Consider the following 11,682-nt stretch of genomic DNA (forward strand, 5'->3'; position numbering starts at 1 on the left):
TCTTGTGACTTAGGGATGGCAATGGGTATCCATACAACATAAAACATGGACCTCCCCTCGAGAAGTCTGTTTAAGAAATTGCTTTTTGTCGATGAGTCTTGGCTCTAGTGGCATTTCTCTTCCCTCCCCACCTCAAGGTTTAGGGTTCAAACCCTAGAAGATGCAATTGAGGAAAAAATGTGATAAATATGTGAGGAGTGTGTGGGTGTGTTGTGTACTTAGAATTGAGGGTTGTCCAATCCATTAGGGTACCTAAAATTGGAGTTGTCCAATTCACCGACCAAAAAAAAAAAGAAATTGCCTTTTATCCATTTTCGTCACAGTCCTTGTTTATTTCCTCCCTGTGTGGGAGGCAATATTCGCGCATATATGTGAATATTAAATTTTAAAAATAATAAAAAAATCACGATAAAATTTTATATAATTCAATTAAAATGTATTAAATTAAAGATAATTTAAATATATTTAATATAATAATATAAATTTAAAATCTTTCACGTACAAATCAAAATAAAAATAAAATAAATTTTTTTTAACATGGTAACTTAACAAATTTTGATGGACGATTATAATTTGGTGATAGTATTCCTTTCTTATAATAATTTAAATTTGAATAATTAGTTGCTGTAAATTTAGATATTATGCACATTATTAATTTGTTTTTAAACAAAAAAAATAAACATATAGAAATTTAAGATTTTATGTTAACTTGCGTGTGTTTATACATAAAAAATATTTTAGTAATTTTACACTAATATAAGTTTAGTGAGTCCTTATAAAGCGAATACTTCAATTTTGGCCTCTATTCCTTTTTTTTCGCGGATCCTCAAATTTAAGTTTTTTTGTCATTCTTACTTCTGAGTGATGTGATTCTAATTTGTATTTAGTTTTTTTTTCTCTACTCCAATCTCATTGCAATATATATGAAAAACAAGGTGGTTTTTTGGAAGAAATTTAAAAGAGATTAAGGTTAGCCTCTGCACTACATGACTTGGTCTAGTGATATTTGTGTATGCGTTGTTAGAGAGTACATCAAAATTTAAATCTTAGTTATAAGTAGAAAGTGATTATAATATGAAAACCATTAAAAAATAAAGGTTTGTGTATTAACATATATGACAAAAAAAAAATTAGCCTCTAGAAATATAGAGCACTAAGAGCAACTCCAATGCTAAGAAATAGAGTTCCTCTTCTGACATATGGGGACTCAATTACCATTGGAGTGAAAAAAAAAGGAGGGCTTTTCACGTGGATCAAAGTTGAGAGTCCCTCTAAACAGGGACTTGCAACAACCAATAAAATTATGCCATGTAGTAAATTAATAAAAAATATAAAAAATATATTAAATATATATTAAATAATTAAATTATAATTAATTTATTAATAATTATAATAATTTATTATATTAAATACTTATATATCTATTTAATTAATTATTTAATAATTAGTTATATTAAATTATAATTAATATAAATAATTATGTTAAATCAATATCAAATATTATTTATATTGTTATATTAAATCATAATTAATTAAATTTATTTTACATAAAAAATAAATTTAACTTTTACATATTATAAAATAATTTTTAGTTAGATTATTTATTTTTATTTATAAAATTTAAAATACTAACCAAATTTAAGTTATTTATTTTAATATTTTATAATATTAAATTATTTTAAATTTATAAATTTAAATAATATTATTATAAAAAGATAATAATTATATTAATTTTAATTATTTTAATTAATTAATTAAGTGGGACCACAATAGGAACTAAAGTTAGTTCCTTCTAATGGAGAATAGAGAGATTCTTTGAGTTCCTATTTACTGGTAATGATGCAAAAACTGACGTGGAGTTACTTTTTGTGACAGGTGGACCATAAATAGGGACTAGAATGAGTTTCTTACTCGAGATGGTCTAAAACTAAGTCTAAACTCCAACACACTTATGGTGTGTTGGAATTTGGCCTGAGAGCACACCATTAATCTCTTCCACTTATTTTTTTTTAATTAAAAACAAAATGGATAAATAACATTAACAAGCTCAAAAAATCTCAAAAGGGGTGAGAAGGGTGTAAGAAACTGTTTAAATTTATTTGGAAAGGTACCATTTTGTTTGAGTATTGAGTAACACTGCTAGATATGATAAGTAGTAGCAGCTAAGTAGAAACAACGGTGGTTTTGTGTTAAGTTCTACCCATCATGTTTTTTTATGACAATGTCAAAAATACGCTTATTAAAAGATATAAATAAATATAAAAATAACCTATTTTCCTAAGCAATCAAAAAAATGTTCACACATGAATCACTCGTTGATGTAAACTTTCATTATTTATTTATGTATTTATTCACGGAAATAGATTTTTTAATTTTTCTTTAATTATTTTGTCAATTAGTAAGATTTATTATTATATATATTTTAAATGCAATCAAGAGAAAATATATAAAAAAAAATCTTAAATGATAAAAATTATACTTAATAAAATAATTAAGGATTGATTTTAGCTTTTTACTTTGATTCACCGTAAAAATTATATATTTAACTAAGAAAATTCACTAAAAAAAACTTCGCATTTTTTTAATTTTTTGCATTTATAAAATTTTAAACCAATAGATTGTTACATACACAAGATATAATTCGAATTATCGACACTTGTTTAAGTAAGCGAGTGAACTGACCACTCGACCAAACTAAGTTAGTTCTAACATACACTTTATTAATTACAAGCTTTTCTCGTCATAGCACGATTTTAAAAATCAAATTAGACCAACCAATTTAATTGGATTAATCGAAAATCACTAATCAATTCGGTTGACAGAAAGAACTGCTTGGCAAAAAATCAGAAAAATAACATTTATTTATTAATGTTATTTCTTTTAATGGTTGAACATTATGTGTTAACAAACATTTTAATTTTTTTTAGTTATAAATTTTGATTTTTAAAATTATATATTAAACTACTCTGATTAAACTTCAGTTAAACCACTGAATTATTAAATCAATTACCTTACCGGTTCATGACGGATTTGGTTCTCACAACCTTGCATGATACTCATTAATCATACTCGAGTCCATTCTGACACCTATTTTAATTTCTATTTGGTTCAATAATTTTCACAAACAATAATAATGGATTCGATTTTATTCACATAAGAGGAGGAGCAACTTTAGCCATATGGTGCACGCATTCCCTTTTTTTTTTTTTAATTTTTAAGTTAATTAATATATTTATTCATTTGGTCAAAATAGGAAACTCAAACCAAAAGTAAAAGGTCTTGGTCTTGTGCTGTTTTTTATTTATTTATTTTTCCCATATTTCAACACCCCACTACTACTTCCATCTATCTTAAGCTTCAATCGTTTAATTTTTATTATTTTTAATTATCTTCCTTTTGAATAATTACCCGTGCTGAGTTTAGTCCAAATTATTTTGAATTAAAGAGGTTGACCTCGTTTCCGTCGTCACTTATTTATTTATTTTTCGGTTAAATGGTTGCGAATATAATATATTTTTACAATTTTATCTGTGATAAATTTTGTTGAGCAAAAAATAGAAATACAATTTGTAAATAAATTTCATATGTTGTAAATTTATATATTAGATTTATCTGTTAAATATTTTGCTGTAATTTTATCTCAAACAAAATAATATACCCTAATATAAATCTTAAAATTAAAGACAAATATAAATAATAATCTCAAGTCTCAACCCTACCTTGACCTTGTCCTGCATGCAATATGTTCTACTCTTTTATAAATTATTAGCTCATGAAACATGAGGTTATCTTCATGGTTATATTTTTAATTTCAATCATGCTACGTATATATAAAAATTTAGTTAGTAATTAATTATTGTATATAAAAATACGTATTTATTATTTTATAATTATTATTTATTTATTGTAATAAAATTTAATTATTTTATTATGTCAATGCAAATTTAATAATATCCGTAATTGATTATTTAATTAAAAAATATATAAATTAATACGTGTAAATAATTGGATGTTTTGCAATATTGTATTGAAATTTTTACATCGAAATTCCAAAAAACTCTTTAACTAGGATAATATAATTTTATTTATTTTTTGAATTAATTTTTTATTATTTTTTAAATATATTTATATTTAGAATTTAAATATATCAGCCCACAACAAAAAGGCAAAAACCCCAAGTGTATCACCTCTTCTGAAAACGTATTAAGGACTTGTTTGGTTAGTTTATAAGAAAAGATCTTTTTTTGAGCTATTTTTTTAAAAGATTTTATAGAAAAATAAAAGTAATTTTATATTTGGGCATCTCATATAAAAAGATTTTTTTATCTATTAATTATGTTTGGATATAACAATATAAAAGTATTTTTTTATTTATTTATTACATAAAAAATATTTTTTTAAGAAAAAAATATCTTTTAAAAAAATATGTAAATTACAACTTCTCAAAAAGATATTTTTTCTGATTTTTTTAGTGATTTTATTTTTACCACTCGAAATTTATCAAATATGTTAAAAAATAAAAAAAATTAATAATTTTTTTTATTAAAATAATGACACCTAAACAAATACTAAATTGTTAAAAAAAAAGTAATTAATGAAAATTTTGTCCACCACCACTGACGTTAGAAAGGTAAGCTTGTATAATTATATTTATTGTGTCAATTTATCATTTACTATATATTATTATTTATTTTCTAGAGTCAACCGAATTTAAGAAGATCTGATCTTCTTGTGTCAAGTTATAATGATGTGAATTAAACATGGATAATAATATATACTTTCTAGCACTATAATGAAACAGTATTCTCTAAGTCAAGTACATTGTTAAATGCTAGTAGTTTAGACTTTAAAGCATATTCTAGTTACATATTCCCATTATGAATTTTAGTTTTTTATTTATCTATCTAATTAAATTTTTTTAAAATTAATTAAAAATTTTGACTTAATTATTTAATATAAAGAATGAAATAATGATATGGTAAAAATAATAGTGTATGTTAAATGTGTATGTAGCATTATTTCATATAGGTTTAATTATTCTATTAGTCCTATAATTTTGCAAAATTTTCAATTAGGTCCTTATACTTTTTTTTTTCTTTTAATTGAATTTCTGCACCAATTTTTTTTCAATTGAGTCCTATACTTTTTTTCTTTTTATTTGAGTTCCTATACTAATTTTTTTTTAGTTAGGTCTCTATACAATTAAGCCAATTACTACCAACATGGACCTAATTGACAAAAAAAATTAGTGCAAAGACTCAATTAAAAAAATATATAAAGATCTAATTAAAAATTTTACAAAATTATAAGAATCAACAGAATAATTAAACCTTTCATATACATATATGCTCATCTCCTTTATTTTCCTTTTTTCTAAGAAAATATTTTTACAATAGTTTTGTAGTAGCTAAATAATAATTGGTTCAAATGTTAATATACACTTGACATATATACATAATAGGTTAATTAAAATGTTGATGTAAAACACCTTGTATCATATTAGTAATTAACATATATATTAGTTTTTAGTAAATCAAATTTGTATAATATATAAAGACTAAAATAGATAAATTTTAAATTTTAATAAATCAAATAAAAAATATGTTTTATAAGGACCAAAGTAAAATTATTAAAAAATATTTTACTCAAGTATTTAGTATAAAAAATCTTAATGAGATGATACAAATCGTGCTAAATATGATCCATGAATTATAATTCAAATAATATAATCTCTTTGTACTTACCTAGCTAAAAGTTACGAATTCGAATCTCATTCTTAACTTAAAAAAAAAATATTAAATGTGTGTGGTCATTTTTTTTCTTTTTTCTTTTTAATTTTTTTTAAATAAAAGAAAAAATACTTTGTTCAAATGTAAACACACGTGACGTGTTCGTCTTTACAAAGAATAAATAAAGCCATATAGATTATTGTTATTATTAGCTAATTAATTAAATTAAATACCTTTGTATTTCAATTTACGGCACTATTTTTTTACCAATAATACAAAACAGCCATGGTCCATAACCATGCAATAATAAAGAATTGCTATACGTAGTTTTTAATTATTTTTCTAAAATATATATATATATATATATATATATATATATATATATATATATTTATATATATAAAGCATCACATTTACTAAATTGGTGGAGGTGGGATATAAAAATAATATGAATTATATGCATGCTCATTTATTGACTTATTGATTAATTTGACCCATCACATTTTCATATTTTCACATTCATGCGTCATAGTTTGATAATTGATACTCATATATATATGTTTACGTTCATTGTTTCTTTGTAGAGAGGAAAAAATCATTTGAACAAAATAAAAAATGAACACACATGTTTAGAAAATCATGCACCATTATGATCTCATGAGTTTCATTAACCCTCCTTCATAGACGTGTACGTTTTCAGCATGTATATAACAATTTTAAACGTATAATTAAAGTTATTATATATTATATAATTTTATATTTTTATTTAATTTAAAAATAGAGTAAATAATTGTTTTATATAAATAATTAAATTATTAAATTCAAAATCTAGTAATAATTTTTAAATCTAATTCAAAACCTAATTGAGGATGGAGAAAACTTGAGTCATTGATCGAAATCCCTCCATTTAGGTGGATTTAATTTAATTTTATAAATTTATTATGTTAATAGTTAATTAAGACTCTTAGATATGTATTGGGATATCACTTAACGTGGCATATTAGTAAGTTTTGACACCATCAATAATGACAATAACGAAAGGACTAACATGACTAGTTTAAAATCTTTAAAGAATAGATTTGATTAAAAAAAATTTCGAAGACTAATTTAGAGAACGAGTAATTTTTCATCGACTAATTTAATCATTTACTCATATTATTAAATATACAATATTATATTTAATTATACAATATTTTAATTCTTCTATCAAATTTTTGGATTCATCCCCGACTATATATGCTTTTTTTTAGAAAAAATTAAAAACTAAATTTTTGACATGGGTATGCCGTCGTTGATTTTTTTTTTTTAAAGCCATGACAATTGACACAATTGGTAAGATATAAGCTGTGTTTGATATGAAAATATAAATTCTTTTCTAGTTTATTAATAGAAGGTTTGGTGACATTTTTTTTTATCAAAGATAGGAAAATTTAAATTCACAATTTTTTAGATAAATATAAAAAATTATATCATTTAAATTATAACTCATTAGTTGGTTGAATTTTAATTTAAGTCTATATAATTTATAATTTATTATTAATATAAAGAAATAAGAATAAGTATAGAAGGGATCAGTTTTTAATTAATTAGTTTAATATTAATCATTTATTTAATTGTTATAATTTTTTAACTCTCTTTTTTAAGATTTTAGATTTAGAATTTAAAATTTAAAATAAAAAATATAATTTGAAAAAATAATTCTCTGAAAAAACTCATAAAGAAAACAAATCCAACTGAGAAACAAACAAATCTAAATTAAAGATACGTAACATCAGTTAATCTAATAAATTAAATATAATATAATATATATTCTGATTTTATTATCTAAAAGAGACGGCTCTTTTATATAGATAGATAGACTTCAAATTTATAGATAGTCTTATTAATTTACATATTTCGTGTGGGCTATATCAGCTTATGATCTATAGTGTTGATTTCAGTGTAAATTATATATAGATATTTTTTTTTTACTTTGACAAAGTTAATATTAAAAGGATATATGAATGACATTTTCCTAGGTCAACAAATTTTGTCATACTTATTCAAATTTATGCATATATTTTATTTTATTATATACCACGTGCTTCGGTCATTGCTAAGCAAAAAGAAACCCTTTAGTATTTAGTTAATTAAATAAATAAATATCACCAACTAATTTTGTCTTATACATATAGATGTGTATAATAGTGGGGCTCAAAATTTTCAACAATTTTATGCCACTAGCTATATGTTAGCCGTCATTCAACAAATAATAAAATAAACTTTTCTAATATTTTTTGGTACAATACATGAAGAATAATGTACTTAGTTATTGAAAATATTATTTTAATATATATATTTATTTTGAATCGACTTGTAAATTGTAAAAAATTCTGTGTTCACGACAACAAAAAATATAGTTGCCAATTGTAAATTAAATTTGATAAGAAAAATATTTTATTTTCATTATTAGTAATTACTTTGTCACATCAATTATAACAAAAACAGCAAATAAAAAAATTGTATCAAAATATTATAATTACATATTGGTCCACTAATGAAAATAATAATTAATAAAAGTACGTATATAACATAAAATTAAGGAGGTGAAATATATTTTGACTCCTACAAAATTTATAAAAGATTGTGACAAGACTCCAAATGCATGATGCACAAGAAATATTAAAATAAAAAATTAAATAAATATTAAAACTATCTTTATATTTGTTTATAGAACATATAGCGTTTCTGTTCTCTTTAATTCTTTATTTATAGTTGTCGCATATAATAGAACACTATTGTGGATTATTCCCATTTTTCAGATAAAAATAGAAATTAAATTTCATTTGTTCACTGATTAGTCAACAACAACCTAAAGTGGATTTTAATTTCCATTCCAGATTAGTTGGTCAACAAAAGAGGTTACCTTTTTAGCAAAAATCTTTATGAGCGATAAATATCGTCGATGAATTATTTGACAAAGACCAAAATAAAGAAGAAAATTACCAAAAGACCATATTAAAATGTACATATTTTTATAGATAAAAGAATTTATTTAATTAAGCCATTTAAATAAGTACATACCTCTAATAAATTAATTATAGCATGCATTTTAGATTTTTTCTATAACGTACAAACACTAATATGGACACGGAACACAACATGATATAGGATGATATAGGATAAGTGAATACATAAATTTTAAAATTTTATAAAATACAGATATACGTATATATATAGAATATAAAGTATTTTTTAGATAAATTATAATAAATTTTTAATATTTTATTGTTATTAAAATATAAAATAATTTTTTAATGATTTTTAATATTTTTTATTTTAATTATATAAAAGTATTTAAAATATTGTTTGTTTTAATAAATAATAATATATATTATTAATAAACTCATTTCAATAATACATGTTGAGAATAAAACTGGATACGTTAACACGTGATGATATTTTTTTGGTGACTGAAATAAATTAAACAAAAAAAACAAAACAAATAAAACAAGGAACTGCTTAAATAGAGGGGCAGTCCTGTTTAAGACTACTCTTAAACTCCTCCCAAGGTGAAAGAAACTCCACATGCGAAAGTTGTAACTTCATCGCCATCTTTGCCATAGTATCTGCCACCGTGTTTGCATCTCTCATAATCAAACGAAAGTCAACACGCCAATTCCAATGCATGATATCTCTTATTTTGAGCACCAATGGATCAATAAACCCAAAACCATCTTGAGTAACAAGATTAAATGCTTCCACACAATCCGTCTCACAAATAGCATCTCGTTGACCCACATCCTAAGCTAAGAGATATCCTCTCCAAATAGCAAACAATTCTCCTTGAATAATACTATTACTCTCAATCATTCCCAAACACCCCCTTTGCCAGCTCCCATTACAATCTCTAATAACACAAGCAAAACCAACACTATCACCCGAACCAAAATAACTAGCATCACAATTAATCTTAAAAGTACCAGTGGATGGGGGATTCCAAAAACCATTTAGAGTAGAGGGAATGGACATACGTTGTAATTCAAAAATATTCATAAGCTCTTTTTCTGAGGTTAATGCCAGACAAATCACTTTTTTCGGAGGCCAAGTTTCATGGGGATTAAATATGTCATTATTCCTTACTCGCCATATCCACCAAAGTCCCAAAAAGAACTTGAATGGATGCTCTCTGCTATGATACAAGAACCAGTTCTTCAAATCCAAAGGATGACAAGAAATATCCAACCTATGCCAGACAAGCTGAGCTTTTGGACAATCCCGAATACAATGTAAAACCAATTCCTGGCTAGAAAGACATCTTGGACACCTATCCGATGACGACATCCCTCTTCTAAAGCGAAAACTTATAGTAGGAAGAGCCTCCTTAAGACACAACCAAGCCAAAAACTTATACTTTTCCGGAACAAGCTGACGCCAAAGCCAAAACCAATTCTCCCGCTCCTCCCAACCAAACAGTTGCTTACACAACAACAAGTAACCATTGCGTGAGTTATAGACTTTGGCAGCAGACTCACTCCAATACCAACCCACTTCCGGACCTGCTTGTTCATCTGGATTGTAAGAGAGAATATTACCTTTCAGATTTTGAGATAAAGGAGAATAAAGAGTATCCAAATGCCACCTACCAACCGACCAAATATCCTGTATCCGGAGATTCGAATCAGAAATGTGAACATAATCCATCTCATTAGATAACCGTCCTTCTCTCATCCAGCTAGAAAACCAAAAATTCTGGTTCAAATCTCCAATACACCAAGTAAACCCATCCTTCAACACTTCCCAAGCCTTGCAAAGACACATCCAAATGGGAGAGTCCTTGTTCTTAGGATAACTAAAACAGTCATATAGAGATGATCGGTATTTGTCATCCAACAATTGGACCCATAGCTTGTTTGGCTGTTGGAAAAAAGTCCAAACTAGCTTCCCAAGAAGAGCAATATTTACACAATAAGGATCTCTAATCCCCAAACCTCCATATTTTTTTGGAGTAACCAGTACCTTCCAACTAACAAGATTCAATCCTCTTCAATCAACTTGTCCTTTCCAAAGAAAATTTCTCATCATAGACTCCAATTTACTAATGATTCCTTTTGAGAAAAATAGAGACCTGCATCTGATACGTGGGAATAGCGGCGGCAACAGAATTAACCAAGCAAAGTCTACCAGCCCGATTGAGGAAACTCCCTTTCCAGCTTGCTAGCCTACTCCGAATCTTATCCAGGACACCATTGAAAGCTGAACGAGTCACCCTAGAATGGCTAAGGGTAACTCCAAGATACTTGCCCAAGTCCTGGACAAATCTGATAGAGGATAAACCAGTGAAAACCTCTTTCCTTGTTGCAGAGACATTCTTAAAGCAAAACGTTTTAGACTTCTCCACATTAATCTTCATCCCAGATGCTTTGCAAAAAGTCTCTAAAACCAACATCACATTTTGCACTTGTCTCTTTGTAGTTTTACAGAATAGAAGCAAGTCATCCGCAAACATTAAGTGGGATATTCTTGGTCCCCCTCTAGAAATAGCAACCGGCTCCCACAAGCCCAAATCAACCTGATGACTAATAAAGCATGCCAATCGCTCCATACATAACATAAAAAGATGGGGTGACATAGGGTCTCCTTGTCTAAGACCTCGGCTAGGAGTAAAGCCATTCAGACGACTCCCATTCTAAAGAATAGATAAAGAAGAAGCAGTGACACAATTCATAATCAAATTAAGTGTAGGAATAGGAAAACCAAAGCTCTTAAGAGTATGAGCTAAAAACCTTCAGTCAACTATGTCGTAAGCTTTCTCCAGATCAATCTTAAAGGCCAGTGTGCCTTTCTTTGATTTAGTCTTCTTCATAAAGTGGAGGACTTCTAAATATCATCACATCATTATTGCTCAACTCGTGATGATATTTAAATGTGTCCAAATACATCTAAAATTTTTTTTTATTTTTTACTAAAACAC

This window comes from Arachis hypogaea, chromosome 8 (assembly GCF_003086295.3).
Source record: "Arachis hypogaea cultivar Tifrunner chromosome 8, arahy.Tifrunner.gnm2.J5K5, whole genome shotgun sequence".
Classification (NCBI taxonomy): Eukaryota; Viridiplantae; Streptophyta; class Magnoliopsida; order Fabales; family Fabaceae; genus Arachis; species Arachis hypogaea.